This window comes from Mirounga angustirostris, unplaced genomic scaffold, assembly GCF_029215605.1.
Source record: "Mirounga angustirostris isolate CCGP_5_RB_7025 unplaced genomic scaffold, mMirAng1.0.hap1 SCAF_1, whole genome shotgun sequence".
In the NCBI taxonomy this organism is placed as follows: domain Eukaryota; kingdom Metazoa; phylum Chordata; class Mammalia; order Carnivora; family Phocidae; genus Mirounga; species Mirounga angustirostris.
Genome location: NW_026991709.1, coordinates 121,332,998 through 121,358,639, shown reverse-complemented (window position 1 = coordinate 121,358,639; position 25,642 = coordinate 121,332,998). Strand labels below are relative to the sequence as shown.

The window sequence follows — 25,642 nt, the reverse complement described above, 5'->3', positions numbered from 1 at the left end:
ATGCCAATGGTAAATACCCTGGTACAATTATATCAGAAGGGAGTGGAACAGAGTGCCTGGGTGGCTCAGTTGGTTAAGCGACTGCCTTCGGCTCAGGTCATGATCCCGGAGTCCTGGGATCGAGTCCCACATCGGGCTCCCGGCTCGGCAGGGAGCCTGCTTCTCCCTCTGACCCTATCCCCTCTCATGCTGTTTCCCTCTCTCTCTCTCTCTCTCAAATAAATAAATAAATAAATAAATAAATAAAATCTAAAAAAAAAAAAGAAGGGAGTGGAACAGCATAATACTATTATTTTTCCTAACAAACCTTGGAGGACTATTTGACCATTCAAAACATACATATGAAAGACTAGCCTAATTTATAAAAACAACAAAAAACCAGTAATCAAGAAACCCGAGTACCAATAACAGCTTTGCCAGTAATAAGCCTAAAATCACTCCTAAGTATTTTTTTTTTAAGTTTTTATTTAGGTAATCTCTACACTGAATATGGGGCTGGAACTCATGACCCTGAGATCAAGAGTTGCATGTTGACGAACCATGAGAGACTATGGACTCTGAAAAACAAAATGAGGGTTCTAGAGAGGAGGGTTGTGGGGGGATGGGTTAGCCTGGTGACGGGTATTAAGGAGGGCACGTTCTGCATGGAGCACCGGGTGTTATACGCAAACAATGAATCATGGAACACTACATCAAAAACTAATGATGTAATGTATGGTGATTAACGTAATAAAAAAAAAAAGTTGCATGTTCTCCGACTGAGCCAGCCAGGCACCCCTTTTTCAAAAACTTTTTAATGTCGGACAACCCTCTTGGGTACCCTTCCTCTTTGGGAGCTTTGTACTATCCCTCAATAAACTTTACTATCACTCAATAAACTTTGCTTTGCTGCCCACCAAAAAAAAAAAAAAAAAAAAAAAAATTAATGTCATTTCACCTGTATGGCCCTCAGTTCCAGCCTGGGTGAAGAGTGCACACAAGGCTGGCAGAGTCACTAGGTAGTGATCAAGCAGGTGGAACTCCCAAGCTTACTTCAACCAGAACAGCTAGGATTTGTTTACATACTGCAGCTAGTTTCTGTTTACATAAGGCTTTTCTGTTACTCCTTTTATGATAAAAGGGATTGTGGCAGTTTCTTATAAAATTAAACATGTAATTACCAGACAATGCAGCAATTGCACTCTTAAACAATTTATCAGAGAAAGGAAAATTTCTCTTCACACAAAAAATAAATCTTCATACTTGCTTTATTCATAACAGCCCAAAACTGAAAACAATCCAAATCCAAACTAAACAATTAAAAAAAAAAAAACCAAAAAAACAAAGCTGAATGGAGCCAAAAAACAAACAGAACACTTCAGGAACCAACCTCTTTCTAAAAGACAACACATGGGAGTTTAATGTTCTTTTAAGCCTCATAAATTAACTGAGAAATCATTCTTTAAAATATACACATGGTTAAATATCTGAGATGATTAAAGTAAGGCAACTCAAGGTGTTCTGTAAACTCTGGGAGACTAGTCTGGACTGGGTTTCAGGATAGAAGTGCTCTGAATATGAAACCATCCCTTTTCCAACACTCCAAATCTACATCTGATTACCTTTCTCCTTAATTTATGTTCAAGTGTAGATAGAATACACAGTTGATATAATACACATTAGTTCAAATGAATGTAAGATACAACAGGGATTGAGAAAAACCGTAAAACGTAAAATCTAGGATTTTTCCAAATTTCGCTTATTTATCCCATAATTTCAAACTCCTTTTAAATTTCTTGCCAATGATACTAACAGCTAACCTCACTTTAAAATTTACACCATTTCCCTCTCTCTGCCAATACTTTTACAGTTTAATAAATATGTAGCAAAATGTTAACAACCAGATCATATACAGAAGGAAAACCTAGGTCATGGACAATCCCCTGATTAACAACCCTAATACTTAGCAAAACACATTTACTAATGGAATCTAAAAGGAAAACAGAATTATTCACCAAAAAAGAAAGCAATGATGCATGCTACAATATAGATGAACCTTTAAAACATTATGCTAAGCAAAAGAAGCCAATCACAAAAGACTTCATATTATATGGTTCCATTTATATGAAATGTCCAGAATAGGAAAATCTATAGAGACATAAAGTAGATCAGTCATTGCTTAGGGCTGGGGACATGGATGGGATTGAACAATATAGCTAAAAGGTTATTTTTTGTAGGGATAAAACAATCTTCTAAAATTGATTTTTTTTTAATTGGTATAGGAATATACAAAAAACTACTGAATTGTACATTTTCAATGGATGAATTGTATGGTAATTACATATATATGTATATACATATATAAATAAAATCAACAAAGCTGTTCCCCCCAAAATTAAGAAAAAACTCTCACCACTTTTATTCAACCTAGTACTGGAAGTTCTAGCCACATCAATCAGACAACAAAAAGAAATAAAAGGCATCCAAATTGGTAAGGAAGAAGTAAAACTGTCACTATTTGCAGATGACATGATAGGACATACAGAAAACCCTAACGACTCCACCAAAAAAATTTTAGAACTGATAAATTCAGTAAAGTTGCAAGATACAAAATCAAGATACGAAAATCTGTTGCATTTCTATACACAACAACAAAATAGCAGAAAGGAGGGACCCCTGGGTGGTTCAGTCAGTTAAGTATCTGCCTCCTGCTCAGGGTCATAGTCCCACATCACACTGGGCTCCTTTCTCAGTGGGGAGCCTGGTTCTCCCTCTGCCTGCCACTCCCCCTGCTTGTGCGTTCTCACTCTGACAAATAAATAAATAAAATCTTAAAAAAATAGCAGAAAGGAAAATTAAGAAAACAATCCCATTTACAAGTACATCAAAAAGAATAAAATACCTAGGAATAAATTTAACCAAAGAGATGAAAGACCTATACTCTCAGAACCATAAGACATTGAAAAAGAAATCAGATGACACAAATAAATGGAAAAATACACCTGCTGACAGACTGGAAGAATACTGTTAAAATGTCCATACTATCCATACTACCCACAGCAATCTACAGATTCAATGTGATCCCTATCAAAATACCAATAGTATTTTTCGCAGAACATGAACAAATAATCCTAACATTTGTATAGAACCACAAAAGAACCCAAATAGTCAAGGTAATCTTGAGAAAGAATAAAACCGGAGGTATCAAAATCCCAGACATCAAACTATACTACAAAGCTATAGTAAAACAACATGGTACTGGCACAAAAACAGACCTAGAGATAATTAATCACAGAAAGCCCACAAATAAACCCACACTTACACAGTCAATTAATTTACAACAAAGAACACAAAAATATACAATAGGGGAAAGACAGTCTCTTCAAAAACTGGATAGCTACATACAAAAAATGAAACTGGCCCACTTTCTTACACCATACACAAAAACAAACTCAAAATGGATTAAAGATGTAAATGTGAGACCTGAAACCATAAAACTAAACATAAGTAGTAATCTCTTGGACATCAATCTTGGAACTATTTTTCTGGATCTGTCTCCCCAGGTAAGGGAGACAAAAGCAAAATAAACAACTGGGACTATATCAAACTAAAAAGCTTTTGCACAGCAAAGGAAACCATCAACTAAACAAAAAGGCAACATAATGAGTGGGAAAGATACCTGCAAATGATGTATCTGATAAGGGGTTAATATCCAAAATATATAAAGAACATGGGGCATGTAGTTGGCTCAGCCAGTGGAGCATGCGACTCCTGATCTTGGATCATGAGTTCAAGCCCCATATCGGGCACAGACCTTACTTAAAAAAATAAAAAATACACAAAAATTTTAAAAAACAAAATACATGAAGACCTTCTAAAACTCAACACCAAAAAACAATCCAAATAAAAAATGGGCAGAGAGGGCACCTGGGTGACTCAGCTAGTTAAGTGTCTGCCTTCAGCTCAGGTCATTGGGGTATGGGGTTCTGGGATCTAGTCTCTTGAGTCGGGCCACCTGCTCAACGGGGAGTCTGCTTCTCCCTCTGCCCTCCCCCCTGCTTATGCTCACGCACACGCTATCTCACAAAAATATATAAATAAAATCTTAAAAAAAAAATTAGTGGCTCAGTTGGTACAGCATGCAACTCTTGGTCTTGGTGTTGTGAGTTTAAGCCCCACACTGGGTGTAGAAATTACTTAAAAATAAATTCTTTTAAAAAGTAAATACAATTTTAAAAATAATTTTTTTTTTTTTAACTGGACAGAGAGGGGTGCCTGGGTGGCACAGTCAGTTGAGCATCTGTCTGACTCTTTGTTTCATGGGTCAGGAGATCAAGCCCTGCACTGGGCTCTGCACTGGATGTACAGCCTGCTTAAGATTCTCTCTTCATCTCCCTTTGCCCCTCCCCCGCCACTCACATGCACTCTCCCCGCACCCCCCCCCCAAAAAAAAGTTCCGAGTGTTAAATTTCAAGGCACCTGGCTGGCTCAGTTGGTAGAGCATGCTACTCTTGATCTCAGGGTTGTGAGTTCAAGTCCCACATCGGGTGTAGAGAGTACTTAAAAGTAAATCAAATTAAAAAAAACAAAAGTGTCGGGGTGCCTTGGTGGCTTGGTTAAGCATCTGCCTTCAGCTTGGGTCATGATCTCAGGACCCTGGGATTGAGCTCCCTGCTCTGTGCGGAGTCTGCTGCTTCTTCTCACTTCCCCTCGCCCCCACTCATGCGTGCCCATGCTCTCTCTCTCAAATAAAAAAGAATCTTTAAAAAAAACAGTGCTAAATTTCATTTTGTAGTTTTCGTCTGGTCTTAAACACTTTTAGAACTTAGATCCCTTTATTCAACATACAGAAGTTATCTCAGCTATGATTCCCAGTTGTGTCACCTGAAAATTTTACAAGCACTTCTTCAATATTGGTCCTTAATCACAAATTTATAAAATTGTCAAAGAAGCACTGTGTAGAAAAGTGTGCAGACTGTGTATGTGTGTAATTTTGGCTATCATTATTAATATGCCTAACACAGGGTTGTACCTAAAGCAGGTGCTCAACAAATATTACTTCACATCCAGTGTCCAATTCCTTGCTCAAAATCATACTGACTGGTAAATGTTAAAGCTAAGATAACCCATTTTTTTGTTTTGTTTTTGATGCTAAGCACAGAGCTATTTCTACAATGTAAAAACTTCCAGTAGCAGGGAGGTGGTGGAGAAGGTATAGTTTTCAACCCATAATGAAATTTATGTGAATACTGACCTCCATTCATCCACCTATGCAGTAACTGCAGTATAATACTAGTCAATGTAGAAAACAGAATGAATACATTAAAGTCTTAATGATACTTAAACTAAACATTATAGTTAGTGTCCATTTTGTTTAATTTTACAATACCTTATAAAAGGTTATTTTTTCTAATCTTCAAACTAGTTGAATTTCTCTACTTTTTAAATATATGCATTCACCTTTTGTGGTGAATATGTTATTCAAAATTCAAAAGCAAGTAACGCTGTGTGTCAACTAGAATTTTTTTTTTTTTTAAGATTTTATTTATTTATCTGACAGACAGCGAGAGAGGGAACACAAGCAGGGGGAGTGGGAGAGGGAGAAGCAGGCTTCCCACTGAGCAGGGAGCCCGATGCGGGGCTCGATCCCAGGACCCTGGGATCATGACCTGAGCCGAAGGCAGACGCTTAACGACTGAGCCACCCAGGCGCCCCTCAACTAGAATTTTTTTAAAAAGTACAAAAGGGGGGGGAAGGCACAAAAAGCAATTCAAAAGCACAAGGATATACAATCAAGTATCCCTACCACTCATGTCCCTCAGTAACCCAGGTTCCTCTCCCCAGAAGCAACCAACACATACCACTTCATTGGATATCCTTTCAGAAATACTGCATTTATAACCAAGTAAATACATACAGTCTACTGCCTTCTTTTTTATTTTATTTTATTTTTTTTTAAAGCTTTTATTTATTTGAGAGAGAGAATGAGAGAGAGAAAGAGCACAAGAGGGGGGAGCGGGAGAGGGAGAAGCAGACTCCCTGCTAATAAGCAGGGAGCCCGATGCGGGACTCAATCCGGGACTCCAGGATCATGACCTGAGCCGAAGGCAGTTGCTTAACCAACTGAGCCACCCAGGCGTCCCTGACTTCTTTTTTAAAAACTAGTAATGGGGGGCACCTGGGTGGCTCAGTCCTTTAAGCATCTGCCTTCAGCTCAGGTCATGATCCCAGAGTCCTGGGAAGGAGCCCCACATCAGGCTCCTTGCTCTGCGGGGAGCCTACTTCTCCCTTCTCCCTCTCCCTCTGCCTGCCGCTCCCCCTGCTTGTGTGCTCGCTCGCACGCACGCTATCAAATAAATAAATAAATCTTTTAAAAATATAAATAAACAAATAAATAAATAAATAAATAAATAAATAAATAAATAAATAAAAACTAGTAATGGTAGGATTCTACACATAACCATGCCACATCTTTTTTTTTTTAACTTTGCCCATTTATGTGGTAGAATTATTCCACATCAGTACTTAAAAACTTTCCTCCGGCTGGCTCAGTCAGTAGGGCATGTGATTCTTGATCTTAGGGTCGTTGAGTGGGAGCTCCATGTTGGGTGTAGAGAAAAAACTTTCCTCATCTGTTTTATGGCTACAGAGCATTCAATCACATGGGTGTATTACTTTTTTAAGTCAATCCCCTACTGAAGAACATTTAAGTTACTTTAAAATTTTTGCCATTATAGGAGCACCTGGGTGGCTCAGTCAGTTAGGCATCCGACTCAAGATTTCAGCTCAGGTCATGATCCCATGGGTTGTGGGATCAAGCCTGCATCCGGCTCCGTGCTCAGTGGGGAGTCTGCTTGAGATTCTCTCTCTCTGAACCTTGCCCCACTCACACACTCTCTCTCTATAATAAATAAATCTTTCTTTAAAAAAAATCATTATAAACAATAATGTAACAAATAACCTTGCCCATGCGTCATCTTGCATGGACAAGGTGTAACTATAAAATAACTCCTATAAAAAGAATGGGTCAAACATATGCATTCATAATTTTCATAGATATTGCTAACTGTCCTCCTTTGAAGTTGTACCAATTTATACTTTGAGTAACAAAGTAAGATAATATCTTTCCCCCAATCCTATTCAAAGGTATTAAAATATATTATCTCTGCCAAGCTGACAGATGGAAGTTACTTCGGTGTCATTTTAAATAATTTGGATTTCTCTTAAAAGTAAAGCATTTTACTATGTAACTTCACCAAACTGCTATTTTTTTTTCAAACTTCTACCTTTTAGGATTATACTTTAAAGCAAACATTACTGACACTGTCAGTAAGATACAAAGACTTCAAAGAGCATTGGGCTCCTTAAAAAGATTTTTTCTTTACTGAAATCAGATCCCAACCTTAGTGTGTAACTAGATATAACCAAGTGCAAAACTTCTCTAATTTATTAAGTAGTCATTCTCAAAATGTATAATATGTAGTGGCTTTAAATCTCCACATCTAGTAATGAAGAAATAATACTTATAACTACACAGTCCTCATCTATAGAAATCATTGCCTACAGATAAATTCAAAATTCAGGGTTAGCTCAAAATAATTATTATGGAACTGACAAGACAGGATTTTCTTGTTCTAAGTGTTTGCTTTTTTTTTTTTTTTTTTTAAGTAATCTCTACACCCAACCTGGGGCTCAAACTCACGACCCTAAGATGGCGTCAGATGTTCTACCAACTGAGCCAGCAAGGCGTGCATAAGTGCTTGCTTTTTTTTTTTTTTTTTAAGATTTTATTTGAGAGAGTATGAGTAGGGGGAAGGGGCAGAGGGAGAGGGACAAGCACATTCCCTGCTGAGCTGGAGCCCCACCCCACCCCCCATGATACCAGGACCTAGAGATCATGATCGGAGCCAAAGGTAGACGCTCAACCGATTGAGCCACCCAGGCGCCCCTAAGTGCTTGCTTTTTATTTTGTAAAATAATACATAGTTTGGGAAATAATGTTAAATAAAAGAGAAGTGGGTAACTAAAATCACACTGGCAAGTCACTGAGACTACTGTTAACAGAAAAAGTTCAGGAGCGCCTGGGTGGCTCAGTCGTTAAGTGTCTGCCTTCCGCTGAGGTCATGATCCCAGGGTCCTGGGATCGAGCCCCGCATTGGGCTCCCTGCTCGGCGGGAAGCCTGCTTCTCCCTCTCCCACTCCCCCTGCTTGTGTTCCCTCTCTCGCTGTGTCTCTCTCTGTCAAAAAAAATAAATAAAATCTTAAAAAAAAAAAAAAGTTCAGACTACTTAGAGGGTAAATAACTCTACCCCAATTTAAGTCCACTCACAGCTTGGTGGACAGAAAACCTCCTGTGTCCTGGGCATCTCTTTCTATATGTTTGAGTACTATTAATGGCAGATATAATGTTAATACTCATTTTCTTCTCTCATGTGAATATGGGGAGAGGGAGGCCAAATAACACAAATGCAATGCTTCTCTATTCATTTTTTTAAGTTAAAGGATTAATAACTGTAATCTCTTAGTTCATTTATTCAAAAGTAAATTTACGTCTACCTTCCTCTATCTCCCAACACTTTAGGATCAAGTTTAGCAACATGTTTCAATACCTCACCCAAACAAATTACCGGAGTAGGAGGGGAAAAAATACTTTTGAGTATTCTTATTTGAAAATTCTGGGGGCGCCTGGGTGGCTCAGTTAGTTAACCATCGGCCTTCAGCTCAGGTCATGATCCCAGGATCGTGGTATCGAGCCCCACATTGGGCTCCCTGCTCAGCGGGGAGTCTGCTTCTCCCTCTGCCCTTCCCCTCGCTCGTGTTCTCTCTCTCTCAAATAAATAAATAAAATCTTTAAAAAAAAAAATTCTGTAAAGATGATCTACACCAGCTTACTAGAACATCTACTATACTAGGTCATACATTAAGCATTTCTGTTAGTTACATGTATATTATAAAGCATAAAAACACAGACTTTCTAATTATAAAGCCAAGGCAAAAGGAAAAGCTTATCATACATTCAAAACAAAAGCATACTACATCAAATACTAATTTATTGTCTAACATTTAACTTATTGATAAAACGAGGCTATATCCGTATCAACTTATTTAAGAGTAGTGAGAAAAAGAAAGTTAATGGTTGGGAGGTGAGTGGGGATAGGTAAAATAAAGGAACTAAAAGGTAAAAACTTCCAGTTATAAGTCAAGGAGATGAAAAATACAGCATAGGGAATACAGTCAATAATACTGTAATAACATTGTTTGGTGACAGATAGTGACTACACTTATCATAGTGAGCAGTGAGTAATGTATTGAATTGCTGGATCAATATATTGTACACCTGAAACTAATACTTCAATTAAAAAAAAAATTATGGGGGCGCCTGGGTGGCTCAGTTGGTTAAGTGACTGCCTTCAGCTCAGGTCATGATCCTGGAGTCCCGGGATCGAGTCCCGCATCGGGCTCCCTGCTCGGCAGGGAGTCTGCTTCTCCCTCTGACCTTCCTCCCTCTCATGCTCTCTGTCTCTCATTCTCTCTCTCTCAAATAAATAAATAAAATCTTTAAAAAAAAAAATTATTGGTTAAATGACCAGAAAATTGCTTCCTGTTTCCAAATATTACACAAGTACTATAATATGAAGTTAGGGATTATTGTACTAAAAAATATTTTAAACTTATATAGTCTTTTTCAATCTTTCTCTGAAGGACCTAAAAAATAAAGAACTGTACGAGGCAATCAGTTAAAAATATAAATTCTAAGGGCATCTGGCTGGCGCATGCGACTCTTGATCTAGGGGTTATAAGTTCAAGCCCCACATTGGGTGTAGCGATTACTTAAAAACAGAATCTTTAAAAAAAAAAAAAAGGTATAAATTCTAGAGTCAGAGAGACCTGAGTTTGAAACCTGACTTTTCCCAAACTATATGCTGCTTGGCATGTTAACATCTCAAAGCTTCAGTTCCCTTATCTCTTAAGCAAGGATATCATCAGTGTCTTTATTACAAGTTTGCTATGAAGATAAAATCTAGAAAGAGCACTTAGCATAATACACACAAGGAAGCAACTAATAAATGTTAACTATTACTACAGTCTAATTCCATATAGTAAGCACAAAAAGCAGTTTTTCTTTTTTTTCTCTCCCCTTATTTTCAAAACATTTTATCTGAATTTCATATGGTACAAAAGTATTACATGCTTGAAAATGTTGTTCAAATAGAAGGTTCTTTCAGTTCTTTGGGCCAACCTTCCTTCAGAGGTAAAAGAGCACTTTTTCTAATGGGGTATATTGACAGCCACATTTTTTTTTTTAAGATTTTATTTATTTCAGACAGAGAGAAAGAGGAGTGAGAGAGCACAAGCCGGGGTGTGTGGGGGATGGCAGAGGGAGAAGATGACTCCCCGCTGAGCAGGCAGCCCTATGTGGAGCTCAATCCCAGGACCTGGAGATCATGACCTGAGCTGAATGAAGGCAGATGTTTAACTGACTGAGCCACCCAGACACAACTTTAAAAGACAAAAGAAAATACGGGAACCTGGGTGGCTCAGTGGGTTAAACATCTCTCTTTTCTTTTTTTAAGATCCATTCATTTTATTTGAAAGAGTGCACGTGAACACGTGAGCAGGGGAGGGGCAAAGGGAGGGAATCTCAAGCAGACTCTTCACTGAGTGTAGAGCCCCCTTGGGGTCTGATCCCAGGACCCTGAGATCACGACCTGAAGCAAAATCAAGAGCCAGACACTCAACTGAGCCACCCAGGCGCCCCTCTTTTTTTTTTTTTTTTAAGATTTATTTATTTATGGGGCACCTGGGTGGCTCAGTCGGTAATGCAAGCGGCTGCCTTCGGCTCAGGTCATGATCCCAGGGTCCTGGGATTGAGCCCCACGTTGAGCTCCCTACTCAACAGGGAGCCTTGTTCTCCCTCTCCCTCTGCCTACTTGTGTTCTCTTTGTCAAATAAATAAATAAAATCTTTTAAAAAAAGATTTATTTATTTAAGAGAGTGTGCACCTACCTACAAAAAGGGGGGGGCAGAGGGAGAGAATACAAGTAGACTCCCCACTGAGCATGGAGCCCAATACCACAACCCCAAGATCATGACCCAAGATGAAATCAAGAGTCCAAAGCCTGGGGCGCCTGGGTGGCTCAGTCCTTAAGCGTCTGCCTTCGGCTCAGGTCATGATCCCAAGGTCCTGGGATCAAGCCCCACATCGGGCTCCCTGCTCTGCAGGAAGCCTGCTTCTCCCTCTCCCACTCCCCCTGCTTGTGTTCCCTCTCCCATTGTGTCTCTCTCTGTCAAATAAATAAAATCTTAAAAAAAAAAAAAAAAAAAAAACACTGCAAAGGCTCTCATTAAAAAAAAAAAAAACAGTCCAAAGCCTAACACTGAGCCACCGAGGTGCCCCAACCGAACGACTCTTGATCTCAGCTCAGGTCTCAGGGTTGTGAGTTCAAGCCCTGCATTGGGTGTAGAGATTACTTAAAAAAAAAAAAGGAGAGGAAAGGAAATAACTGAATAATTGACAATATACAGAATTAAAGAAAGCACTGATTGAAAAATAATTGCCTGGTGAGACATGGGTGGCCCAGACAGTTAAGCAATTGACTCTTGGTTTCAGCTCAGGTCGTGATCTCAGGGTCTTGAGATCAAGCCACTAGTCAGGCTCTGCGATCAGTGGGGAGTCTGCTTGAGATTCTCTCCCTCTGCCTCTGCCCCTCCCCCGCTCGTGCGCACGCAGAGGCGCACTCTCTCTCTCAAACAAATCTTTGAAAAATAATTGCCTGGGGGCTTAAGGAGAAGATAATGAATTCTTTACAAATTAAAGGTAAAACCATTATTGCTGGTTGGCATGGCATATATAGCTACTGTATACACACACATAACACACACACACACACACACACACACACGACATTCCTGGTCGATAGAATCACAACCTAAAACCCAGAAGAATCTCAGTTAGTTAGGAAAAATATTAATGGAATGGTGGGTAGTAACGTATATTAAGAGTTAAGGGGGGTGCCTGGGTGGCTCAGTTGGTTAGGCATCTGCCTTCAGCTCAGGTCATGATGCCCAGGGTCCTGAGATCCAACTCCAAGTCGGCTTCCTGCTCAGCAGGGAGTATGCTTCTCTCTCTCTCCCTCTGCCCCTCCCCACCACTAGTTCTCTCTCTCTTTTCCTCTCAAATAAATAAAATCTTTGAAAGAAAAAAACAAAAAGAGTTAAGGGGCGCCTGGGTGGCTCAGTCAGTTACGCATCCGACTCTTGATTTTGGCTCAGGTCATGATCTCAGAATCCTGAGATCAAGCCCCGAGTTGGACTCCCATGCTCAGCCCACAGTCTGTACCTCTCCTTCCCCCGACTTGTGCACTGTCTCTCAAATAAATAAAATCTTTTTTTTTTAAGATTTTATTTATTTATTTGAGAGAGAGAGAATGAGAGACAGAGAGCACGAGAGGGAAGAGGGTCAGAGGAAGAAGCAGACCCCCTACTGAACAGGGAACCCGATGCAGGACTCGATCCCGGGACTCCAGGATCATGACCTGAGCTGAAGGCAGTCGCTTAACCAACTGAGCCACCCAGGCGCCCCAATAAATAAAATCTTTTTTTTTTTTTAAAGATTTTATTTATTTATTTGAGAGAGAGAGAGAATGAGAGAGAGAGAGCATGAGGGGGGGAGGGTCAGAGGGAGAAGCAGACTCCCCGCTGAGCAGGGAGCCTGATGTGGGACTCGATCCCGGGACTCCAGGATCATGACCTGAGCCAAAGGCAGTCGCTTAACCAACTGAGCCACCCAGGCGCCCCCAATAAATAAAATCTTAAAAAAAAAAAAGACAACTAATGATTTTCAATGAAAATGTGAAATTTTCATAGCCATTGAAAGAACAAAAATAATTTCAATTGATCACTACCTTGTCAAAACCAACAACCATCTATCTATTCCTATGGATGTTTCCTTAAGCTCTCATGCAAAAAGCATGTTAAAAGAATGCTGGATGGTTCTCCCCAGGACACTCCCCCCTCAAAAAATTATCTATAATGAATCTCAGTTAAGGGGAATGATATCTGTATTTTTTGACATCTATATATCACACATATATATACATTTATCTAGCTGATAAACATGGAACCTAACTTTTTAAAATATACAACTGTAGAGGTAAGTTTTATTTTTTATTTTTAATTTATTTATTGGGGCACCTGGGTGGCTCAGTCTGTTAAGTGTCTGCCTTAGGCTCAGGTCATGATCCCAGGGTCCTTCAATCAAGCCCCAAGTTGGGCTTCCTGCTCAGTGGGGAGCCTGCTTCTCCCTCTCCCTCTGCCTCTCCCCCACCAACTCGTGTTCTCTCTCTGCTCTAATAAATTTAAAAATCTTAAAAAAAAAAAAAAAAAAAAAAAGGAGGAGCACCTGGGTGGCTCAGTGGTTAGGGGTCTGCCTTCGGCTCAATTCATGATCCCGGGGTCCTGGGATCAAGCCCCACATCGGGCTCCCTGCTCAGTGGGAAGCCTGCTTCTCCCTCTCCCCCTCTCCCTGCTTGTGTTCCCTCTCTCACTGTGTCTCTGTCAAATAAATAAAAATCTTTTTTAAAAAAAGAATAATTGAAAAAAAGATTTAAAGATTTATTTATTTGAGAGAAAGAAAGAGAGCAGGCGCATGCACCCATGGGGAGGGAAGCAGAGGGAGAAGGAGAGAGAATTTTAAGCCAACTCCACTCTGGGTGCAGAGTCCAATGTGAGGCTCAATCTCAGCACCCTGAGATCACCACCCCAGCCAAAACCACAAGTCGGACGCTTAACTGGCTAAGCTACCCAGGCACCCCTGCAGAGGTAAGTTTTAACTAACAAATTTTAATTTTTGTTCTGATAACAACAGCAATTTGCAATGATTTCTAAAGCCTAGTGAAAAACACTGATTTTAATAGTATCTAAATACAAGACCTACAATAAATCAGTAGTTCAAGAATACACAATTTTAGGCAGCTGTTTCTGCCCACAGTTCCCGTTACCATACTTTAAAACACATTTTGGGGGATACCTGGGTGGCTCAGTCAGTTAAGCGTCTGCATTCGGCTCAGGTCACGATCCTAGGGTCCTGGGATCAAGTCCCACATCAGGTTCCCTGCTCAACGGGGAGCCTGCTTTTCCCTCTCCCTCTGCCACTCCCCCTGCTTGTGCTCTGTCAAATAAATAAAATTAAAAAAAAAAAAAAACAGCACATTTTGCACCAAAAAAAAAAAAAAACACACAATTTTAGATGACCATATTTCAACTACTTAACAGAAATTACTGTGTAACTACATGTAAGTAATTTGTCAGAGGTAGCAGTGGGTAGCCTGGCTACAAAAACTGAGCATCTCTTATTTCAAATTGCAGTTTTTCTGTTTAATTCCTATAAAAATTGTCAATAGGTTAAATTATTAAATAGACATTAAGGAAAACTTCAAATTGCATTAAACTTATAATTCTGATGCTCTGAAATTCTCATTATTTAAGTCATGAAAGCTCAATCATTTAAACTAGTAAAGCGCAAATATCTCAAAATGGAGTTTGACCTCTTGCTGACAATCACCTCAAATTTCTTCCAGTGGCTCATCAGGTAAGGAATTCATGGAATTCAGGTCTTCAGGGTCTAGTAAGCACTGTGGTTAAACCACCCAGTCAACACCAAATTATGTAGGGCAATGCCTGTTCATTATCTAGCTCCTTTGACCCCTCCCTATCCTTTCCTTACTTCACAACTGCCAATACTTCTAAATGATAGGAGACAGATATGAAATCAGTAAATATTATAAATTATTAGAAATGTAAGGAAAAACTATGGTCAGGAATGTGGTTAAACTGCAGTTTAAATAAAGCTTCTAGATTATTCATGGATTTCTTTTAATCCACATAATCCTCCTCCTGAAGGCATGGATAATCAGGATCCCATTTCCCTTGAAGGCAAATGAGCATTTGCCCGATGGTCCAAGTGACTAGAGCACCCGGGGAGGACAACCTACAGCGTCAGGGACAAGCCCATCAGTTCTTCCCAAGTTTGCACTAGAGGACTATGAGCTGCACACCTGGCTCTAGCAACACCACAATACAGGGCACTGTCCAGATTAACATTCTTTATTTCAGCAGTAAATACACCCAGTTAAAGGGTCAACTGATAATAACTCAAGTGAGCTGCTTTAAATATGCAGGAAATAAGGAGGTATACATTCTTGGTGAAGGGGTGGGGGAAAAACAGATCCTGGAGCCAGGACTCAGAGTAAGGATTTGTCAATTTTGTACAGAAATGATGGAGTTTTTAGATTATTAACTACTCTAGGCTTGAACTAATATAATAGTATGACTGAAAGCTGTATTAGCAATATTACCTCAGTTATACATATAGCATATCCTACCCTCAATCCCTAGGAAAGTTGAATAGCTAAAACAACTTTAAGTGCTGGGAAAAAATACGTTTAGCAGAAAGTGACAATGCTATAGAGAAACTAGGGAGAAAAACTGGACTTCATAACATAATCCTTGACAAAATTAATCTCTAGCTAACCCTACAATAGCAGTAAATGGGAAGTCTAGATTTACCAAAGAGAGATGAGCGGATATGTGATGTCACCCATTATGATTTTATCACAGACTCAGCCCCCAAATTCTTTGTTAGACGGTCTCTATTGTAACCTGACATTATGGGATTAGTCTCCCTTTAAAGGTTCCAGAAGTTATACTTTTTTTAATTTAAAACCTTTATAAACATTCCTCTATCTACAAAGATAACTACTCTATTGCATGTTGAAGACTGGAATTATATCATTTATATTTCCAGAGGAAAACCAACAATTAGGGTGATCAGTTATCCACTCATTCCAGTTTTAACATGTTCTAGCCATGAAAAATTTTCTCTTTAAAAAACAAATAATCCCAGGATGCATGGGTGGCTCAGTCGGTTAAGTGTCTGGGTTAAGCCTAAGCCTTTGGCTCAGGTCATGATCCCAGTATCCTGGGATCAAGCCTGGCATCGCATGGGGCTCCCTGCTCAATGGGGAGCCTGCTTCTCCCTCTGCCTGCTCTCTCTGATAAATGAATAAATAAAATATTTTTTAAAATAAATAAATAAATAAAATAAAAAACAAATAACCCCAAATGTTAAGAATGGGGAAGGAGGGGACTACAAAGGGGTAACACAAGGGAATTCTCTGGGGTGTTGGAATTGTTCTGTATACTCTTAGTGGTGGTTGTAATTACAAAAATCTATGCATGTGTTAAAACTCAGGACTATACATGAAAGAAATTGAGTTTTGACAAACCAAGAAACAAACTTTTAACTATGGAGACCAAACTGATGGTTACCAGAGGGGGGGGGTGTGGGATGGGTGAAATAGGTGAAGGGCATTAGAGAGTAAACTAAAAAAAAAAAAAAAGAGTAAACTAACTTATGATGAGCACCGAGTAATGTATAGAATTGTTGAATACTTTATACTGTATACCCAAAACTAATGTAACACTGTACATTAACTGTACTGGAATTTTTTTTAAAACTAATTTAAAATTTGAGTTTCACTGTATATAAAATTTTTTTAATTCAATGTCACCCCCTTTTAGAAATGTCTTTTTATCAAAATCTCTTTAGTCATCTAAATAAGTCTACTGAAAAAGAAAGGTCTAAATTAGATACACAATCTGCATTATCAGAGCAACTGGAGCAAACACACTATACACACCCAACCACACATCTAATCCCTTTCATTTTCCCTCTCTCAAATAGAAGCCTGTGACTCAGAACTATTTAACCTGGAGATGATAACATAAAAGCTACTATGGAATATATGGTAGAACAACTGAAAAAGGAAATATACCAGTTTGGAGCCAGTCTAAAGGGAAAACTGGACCAAATGGCTAGAAAATCCAGGAAGACAGACTTGGACTAGGAGTAAGGAGAAAGGGCTCTTCAAGAAAAGGATAGTTTCCTCTCACAAAGCTTTCTAGCAGACACTGGACTACTGAAGGCTCATAGGCACTCCTTAGAAAAACAGCCCATACCAATCACGGAATCGAGAGGGAGCAGAGGGAATAAAATCCAAAAGACAAAATTTGGGAAGGGAAGTGTGAAGAGGAGTGATAAGGAAAGTTGTCCCACACAAGCCTAAAAAATCGATGACATTCTCTCCTATCTTCCTTTTCTTCTGCTCTTCTACTAAATGTTCAGTTTCATTCTTCTAATCTAGGATTTTCTTCTTCAACATATTTTTTCCCAGTATTTCTACTTTGACAATGGAATTGCACACTTCTAATTTTTCTATATCTTTCTCTGTTCACAGACCTCCAAGTCTTTAGGGCTACAGACTCAGGTCTCAGGTGGGGGTAAAAATCCTAAGTTTATGTCCCTCCTTCTACAGCATGACAAAGTTTTCAAATGATCAGTTAATAGAAATCAAACGAGGGGCACCTGGCTGGCTCGGTTGGTGGAGCATGCAACTCTTGATCTCAGGGTTGTCAGTTTATGCCCCACATTGGGTGTAGAAATTACTTAAAAATAAAATCTTTTAGGGGCGCCTGGGTGGCTCAGTTGGTTGAGCGACTGCCTTTGGCTCAGGTCACGATCCTGGAGTCCCTGGATCGAGTCCCGCATCGGGCTCCCTGCTCGGCGAGGAGCCTGCTTCTCCCTCTAACCCTCCCCCCTCTCATGTACTCTCTCTCTCTCATTCTCGCTCTCTCAAATAAATAAATAAATCTTTAAAAAAATAAAATAAAATCTTTTAGGGACGCCTGAGTGGCTCAGTCGGTGAAGCGTCTGCCTTCGGCTCAGGTCATGATCCCAGGGTCCTGGGATCGAGTCCCACATCGGGCTCCTTGCTCAGCAAGGAGCCTGCTTCTCCCTCTGCCTGCCTCTGTCTGTGTCTCTCTCTCTCTCTGATAAATAAATAAAATCTTGGGCGCCTGGGTGGCTCAGTTGGTTAAGCGACTGCCTTCGGCTCAGGTCATGATCCTGGAGACCCAGGATCAAGTCCCACATCAGGCTCCCTCCTCGGCAGGGAGTCTGCTTCTCCCTCTGACCCTCCCCCTTCTCATGCTCTCTCTCTCTTAAATAAATAAAATCTTAAAAAAAAAAAACCCAAAAATAAATAAATAAATAAAATCTTAAAAAAAATAAAATAAAATAAAATAAAATCTTAAAAAAAAAAGAGGGGTGCTTGGGTGGCTCAGTCAGTTAAGCATCTGACTCTTGATGTTGGCTCAGCTCATGATCTCAGGGTTGTGGGATCCAGCCCTGTGTGGGGCTCCACACAGAGCAGGGAGTCTGCTTGGGATTCTCCCTCCCTCTCTCCCTCTGTCCCTCTCCCAACTTGTAGGCATGTTCACGCTGTCTCCCTCTCAAATAAACAAATCTTAAAAAAAAAAAAAAAGGAAAACAAATGATAGGGACTTATCCCCCAGATGTGATAATTCCAAATCAAATGGCTCAGAGGATACATACATACATACTTACATGCAGGAGCGAGGTCTCAGATTTTTTTTTAAATAGTGTAATTGAAATAAAAACACCTGTTCTCTGTAAAAAATCCAATTGCTAACCTATAGGATTTGGTATGTAATACTGAATGAAATTACCACACTCTAGAGCCGATCCCCTCCAGTCAAGACCAAAATTCAATGTCTCCAAAGAACCAAACAAGCCTGTTAAGCTTATTTGGTTCTTTATTTTACAAAAATACTAATGAACCAGGACACGATGAATAAAATTCACATTTGCTATCAATGGCTTAATGTCTAAATGCTTAGCCTTTTCAGGAGGTACAACATCTTAACCAAGACTTAGGGGGTAAGGATACCAACAGAGTAACCCTTGGCCCTCTGATTACTTCCTCATTTGCACAAATCTGGGACCAAAAAGGGTAGTTTGTTCAGTACATATTGTACTTGGAATCAAAAGATTGTGACTTATTTCATTCACACATTCGTTCATTCAACATTAGTTAAATGTTCCAGACACTGTTCTAGTAACCAAGAATACCATGGCCGGGGGAGGGGCAATTGGGTGACTCAGTCAGTTAAGGGACTGAGACTCGATCTCAGCTCAGGTCTTGGTATCAGGCTCCTGAGTTCCAGCACGGCTGGGCGTGGAGCCTACATTAAAAAATAATAATAATACCATAGGGAAGACAGACAAGAACCTCTCCTTCAGAGAGTTTAGAGTATGCTGGAGGAAAAAAAGACCATAAACAAATAAGAAAATAAGCAAGATAATTAGCAGATAATGCAGGTAAAAAAGGGTGGATTTACTTTTTAGTGTAATGAAAAGCCACTGAGGCAGGGAAGTGAGGAAAGATCACTCTGACAGCTGTTTGAAATAGGAAAGCAAGACCAGAGGCAAGGAGACCAGTTAGGAAGCTACTCACAAGAACTGGGGTGGTAGCAATAACAACAAAGTGAAGTAAATATACTTGAAGTGTATTTTGGGGGCGCCTGGGTGGCTCAGTCGGTTAACTGATTTCAGCTCAGGTCAGGATCTCAAAGACCTGAAATAGGGCCCCACATCGGGCTCCCGCTGACTGTGGAGCCTACTTAAGATTCTCTCTCTCTCTGCCCCTCCCGGGGCTCACACACTTGAGTGTTCTCTATCAATCTCTCAAAAAAAAAAAAAAAAAGGTATTTTGGAGGTAAAATTGACAGGGTTTGCTGAAGGGCTGATTGTGCGTGGGGATGGGGGAGCAGTGAGGCAAGGGGATGAATTAAGGATGACCACTGTATTTTTCACTTGAGGAGGGTGGAGAATGGGGAGCAGAAGGGTACTCTTATGAAATGGAGACTTCTGAGGAAGGAATGGGTTGAGGAACATAAATCAAGAGCTCCACTCCGAATATGTTCAATTTAAGATGCCTATAGACAAATGGAGTGAAGATACACACAGGCAGTAGAAGAAATCTGAAGTGCCAAGACTTAAGATGAAAATGTGAGAGTCAGGGGCACCTGGGTGGCTCAGTCGTTAAGCGTCTGCCTTCCGCTCAGGTCATGATCCCAGGGTCCTGGGATCGAGCCCCGCATCGGGCTCCCTGCTCGGCAGGAAGCCTGCTTCTCCCTTTCCCACTCCCCCTGCTTGTGTTCCCTCTCTTCCCTCTCTCGCTGTGTCTCTGTCAAATAAATAAATAAAATCTTAAAAAAAAAAAAAAATGTGAGAGTCAACAGCAGACAGTGGACATGAGATCAGCCAGAGAGAGTGCAAGTAAAAAAAAGCAAAGGGAACATAAGGAACATAGTCAATGATATTGTAAATAGCACTGTATGGCGACAGATGTTAGCTACACTTGTAGTGAGCACAGCATAATGTATAAATTTGTCCAATCACTATGCTGTACACCTGAAACTAATGTAACATTGTGTCAACTACACCCAAAAAAAATTTTTTTTTAAAGAAAAAGAAGTAGAGGGAATGGGGGCACTGGGCTGGCTTAGTTGGTAGAGCATGTAACTTTTTTTTTTTAAGATTTTATTTATTTGAGAGACAGTGAGAGCGAGAGAGATCGCAGAGGGAGAGGGAGAAGTGGACTGGAAGCTGAGCTGAGAAGCTGAGAGGCTCGATCCCAGGACCCTGAGATCATGACTGAAGGCAGATGCTTAACCAGCTAAGCCACCCAGGCGCCCCTAGAGCATGCAACTCTTGAGCCATAGAGATTACTTTAAAAAAAAAAAAAAAATAGTAGAGGTAATGACTTGGAAGCACTAAGGCATCAGGATGTTTTTCAAATGCTCGACCCCTGAGCTATACCCCCAGGCATTAGGATGTTTTGAATTCAGGAAGAGAAAGAAAAATCAAAAGAGAGAGAGAAAGAAAATCATGAAGTGTAGTATCCTGGAAGGTTCTGCTATATAATGTGATTCTCTAGTCCACCACCACCCTCCCAAACCTTGCAACACACACCCACTCACACTCTATAAATAAAAAGACTGAGGCCCAAAAAGACTGAGTGACATCCCCAAAGCCCCAGCTAATAGGAACCCAGGTCCAGGCCTAGAACGAAGCAAGATGTGACTTCTGACCCCTAGCCTTTTCACAGCAGCTAGCTGTGCGTCTACTGTCAAGTCACCAGTCTGAAATTAAACAGGAAAGATCACAATTTAGGAAAAACATAACTTACAAGGCTTAATTTTAATTTTTTTCTATGTATTCTATTCATATTCAAAAACAAGTTGGATCAAAAGCCTTTATGGATGGGTCCCTAAAGAAAACTAGGAAACACAGGCAAGAGGTACAAAATGGCTATAAATCAGTAAGCCAACTCAATTTTCTATAGTTCTAAAAACACCCTGAAGGTGGAAGACCCTCATCAGAGAATGAATCAGCATGTGTAAAACAAGGATTTTTTTTTTTTTTAGTCATTTTTGCTTTAGTGAATACAATTTCAGGTTTTTTTGTTTGTTTTTTAAGATTTTATTTGAGAGAGAGAGAGATGAGGAGGAGCAGAGGGAGAGGGACCAACAAACTCCCTGCTGAGTTCAGAGCTCAACAGGCGGGCTTGATCCCAGGACCCTGAGATCATGACCGGAGAGGAAATCAAGAGTGGGACGCTCTTGGGGCGCCTGGGTGGTTAAGTGTCTGCCTTCGGCTCGGGTCATGATCCCAGGGTCCTGGGATCGAGCCCCACATCGGGCTCCTGGCTCATCGGGGAGCCTGCTTCTCCCTCTCCCTCTGCCTCTCTCCCTGCTCATGCTCTCTCTCTCTCTCTGTGTGTCTCAAATGAATAAATAAAAAATCTTTAAAAAAAAGAGTGGGACGCTCGACTAAGCCACCCAAGCACCCCTGCAATTTTAGTTTTTAACGTTTAAGACTTTTACTTGTTTTCACACTTGCCTTCTGAAACTAAGATCTTTATCCTGACCACTTTCTCCTAAGCTACATTATCATGACTTAAACAGTTCTGCTTTTACCCTAAAAATCTTAGTGTTGCATAATAATCCCCAAATGATTAATGAACTGCTGAGAATTGACTCCTGAAAGATGATTTTATTAGGAATCTTATTTCCAAACATTCATTCAGGGCTTCAAAATAAGTACTCATCTAACTTAATTATGGTGACTTCACCAGACACTAACACTGCCCACAATGATGTTTACAAAAGCACTTGTCACTCCCTTCGGATGTAGCAATGCAAAAAAAAGAGTCTGTTTCCAGATTCCTCGTGTGTTTATACTATGTAACAAGTGACAGTTAAGTGTCACTTAAGATTATTTAAACAGCAAAGCACTTCCAGCTTGTGTGTCCCACCATCTTCCATCCTAAGCGAATCCTAAAATTCGTTCGGTCTTATTTACCACAATTTCCACTCAGCGCCTCAAACAGGTATCCCAAGCCAGCCTTGGCAAAAGAGACTACAAGATTCTAGGATGGGAAATAATAGGATTCTATTTTGGCCCCTGTAAGAGAACAGGATTCAATATTAAGCAACTCCAGTGGAGGTTATTCCAACATCAGAGCGGTTCGGAAATAAACGTGCCCCCGAACGTACACCCGCAGCCAGGTATCAGCAATAGCTAACAAGAAAAGATGCTGCACCGGGGTTGCTCCTAATAGCCTACCACTGACCGAGCGCTGGCTGATCGGGCATGCACATCATCCCGTCCTAGCCTCAAAACAACCCTGTTAAGTACATATTATTCCCATTAACAAATCCGGATACTGGGGCCCAAGGCCCCAAGGCTAGTCGGTGGAAGCGCAGAGATTTGAAAACACGCCCGTACCCCAACAGTCCAGGACCCCCGCCCCTCAAATGCACTTCTACGCAAAAAGGCACCTGAGGGTCTGAAAGCCCCGGGGGTGTCCGCATAGGCTGAGGAGACACAGAGGGCAAGGGCGCCGCCTCTCCACAGAGGGCCCCTCAGCAACGCCACCAAAAGCGCCAGCGGCCCGGGGCGCCCGGTCGTGTCTCGGCCGCCCAGAGGCCGGGAAGTGCCTCTCACCTAAGAGAGCCCGGGGAGGGCCGCAGTCGAGCGAGGCGCCAGCGCAGGCCGGCGGACGGGTGTCCTCGGCGCCGGCAGGAAGCGCGCAGCGGGTATACAACTCAGCGGCGCTGCAAGCTGTGGCGGGCAAGAACGCGCCGCCCGCCGCGCGAGGGCACCTTACCCGCCGCCGCGACCGCGCCGCCACTCAGCTGCGCCGCATCCGGGTCCCGCGCCGCCGCTCTCACCTGCCCCGTTCGCCGCCGCCGCCGCCGCCGCCGACTCCTGGCTCCGGCTACGCGGTCAGCAGCCCAGGCCACCGCGACCATCCAGCTGCGGCGCCCCCATCCCCGCCTCTCTCGGTCGCCTCCCGCCTGCCCCGCGCGGCGCTACACCGGCCCGCCACCCACAGCCATGGCCCACTCCACCACAGCCGCCGCCGCACCGACCGACGGAGCACGCGCGCGCCGCCGCCGTGCCCGCGCGCGCGCGCACCTCCCTGGCCGGCCTCCCAGCAGCCCTCGCCCCGCCCCGTGCGCCGCTCGGACCAATCCCCGGGCTCCCAGCGGCCGCAGCCAGACCTGCGGGACTGGCCGGGCGGGGCCGGGGAAGAGGCCGCACGGCCGCCTGGTCCACTAGGGCTGCCTACCGGTCCCGGACGCTGCTGCCAGGGCGTCTGGCTCCTTTTCGTGGCTCCCCGAGGACCGTGGGCTCGGGAATCTCCAACAGGCCGCCTTCAGCAGAGAACCGCCACCTGCCCCGGCTTTCGTATACCCCTCCCAAGACACCACTCTGTTCCTAGGTTTTCTTGTTGGCCTTCTTTTCGGTTCTGGAACTTTAAACAGAGTCATGACTGGGCACAGCCCTTCGCTCTTCCCCCCTTCTCTTCTGTCTCCCCCCTTCTCTGTCACGCTAGTTCTGGAGATGGAGTGCTAGATTGCTTCACAGCTGGTCCTTCACTTCCTCAATGTTAATGGTCATAAAAGCAAAAGTCCAGCCTTGTAAGCCCAAGGTTGGTTTTCTATGTCTTTACTTTTGCAATAATAGCTAACATTTGTATGCAGTGCCTTAGAGTTCACGCAACCCTTTTTGCATACCTTATCTCCTGTTATCTTTTAACCTCAACCAGGAAATTTTATGGCCCTCATCCTCAGTGGCACACTTGAATTGCACTTGCTGAAATCTTAACTTATTGTAAAGCTGCTATATTGTAGTATTGTAACTTACTGCTACTATAATAGCTCAGGCAAATAGCTGAGTAATCGGAAAAAAATTAGAGGAAATTTTTTAAAGAATAGTAATATGACTTTACTGAGGGGGAAATTTTAAGCAAGGCAGGAAGCCTAGAATCATTAATGAAAAAGTAAAAACATTTGTCTACATAAATATTTTGAAAGTTTTGCATGACATCACAATGACAAGTTTAAAAAAAAAGAAATAGAATAGAACAGAACATTTGGCAAGCACATTGTATCTCTACCATAAAAGAGTTTCTATAAATGGACTTTTTTTTTTTAAGTAAGCTCTACTTGCTTAAGGTGGGGCTTGAACTCACAACCCAGAGATTAGAGTCACATGCTCTACCAACTGAGCCAGCCAGGTGCCCCTATAAATGGATTTTTTTTTAAGCCAGCTGGATCAGGGGCGCCTGGGTGGCTCAGTCGTTAAGCGTCTACCCCCCGTTCAGGTCATGATCCCAGCGTCCTGGGATCAAGGCCTGCATCGGACTCCCTGCTCCATGGGAAACCTGCTTCTCCCTCTCCCACTCCCCCTGCTTGTGTTCCCTCTCGCTGTCTCTCTGTCAAATAAATAAATAAAATCTTAAAAAATAAGTAAAAGCAAGCCAGCTGGATCAATGTTATAAAAATATGGGAAAGGTATGCAAGCAGGCAATTAATGGAAGAGAAAATCCAAGTGATCCATTAAAAAGATGCTTATTTCACTAATACTTATGGAAAAATAAATTGAAACAATAATCTATTTTTCTTTTCTTTTCTTTTTTTTTTTAAGATTTTATTTATTTATCTGAGACAGAGAGAGTGAGAGAGACAGAGAGCACATGAGAGGGGGGAGGGTCAGAGGGAGAAGGAGGCTCCCTGCCGAGCAGGGAGCCCGATGCGGGACTCGATCCAGGGACTCCAGGATCATGACCTGAGCCGAAGGCAGTCGCTTAACCAACTGAGCCACTCAGGTGCCCCAATAATCCATTTTTCACTCATTTGATTGGCAAACATTAAAAAGAGCAATCAATGATACACAGGGAAAGGAGCCCTGGCACATCTCTGGTAGGAGTATAAATAGCCACAAACTTTCCAGGGGTAATCTGGAAATGTCTATTAATATTTAAAGTACACATACCTACCCAGTGACCAAAAATTGCATTAACTTTGCCCTATAGAAAAGCTAAAGAAAATACCAGTTGTAAGGATATACATAAGGATGCTGCAGTGAGTTGAATGTTGGCCCTCCTACAGATATGTCCACCCAAAACCTGTGAATATAGCCATATTTGGAAAATGCATCTTTACACATGTAATTAAGTTAAGGATCTTGAAATGGGATCATCTTAGACTTAGGATGGGCCCTAATTCCAGTGACAGATGTCCTTGTAAGAGAAAGGCAGAGGGAGATTTGAGATACAGAGACACAGAGACAAAGGTGATGTGAAGAATGAGGCAGAGAAGGGAGTGATGCATCTAAAGCCAAAGAAGGCCAAGGATCTCTGGCAGCTACTAGAAACTAGAAGAGAGG

The 25,642-nt window shown here is 41.6% G+C and overlaps 1 protein-coding gene across 9 annotated transcripts in view; it reads right to left on the bottom strand.

The window, feature by feature from the left end:
* PIK3CB (phosphatidylinositol-4,5-bisphosphate 3-kinase catalytic subunit beta) overlaps window positions 1–23,328 on the bottom strand; it is a 201,273-nt gene extending 177,945 nt beyond the window's left edge. For 3 of the 9 annotated variants that reach the window (XM_045903676.3, XM_064587213.1, XM_064587230.1), the window contains exon 1: window positions 22,913–23,328. The gene's annotated coding sequence lies outside the window, so the exon portion shown is untranslated. The remainder of the gene's footprint in view (window positions 1–22,912) is intronic. The other 6 variants (XM_054504389.2, XM_064587210.1, XM_054504387.2 and 3 more) reach the window with 5 other exon arrangements.
* Between the last annotated feature and the right edge of the window lie 2,314 nt (window positions 23,329–25,642).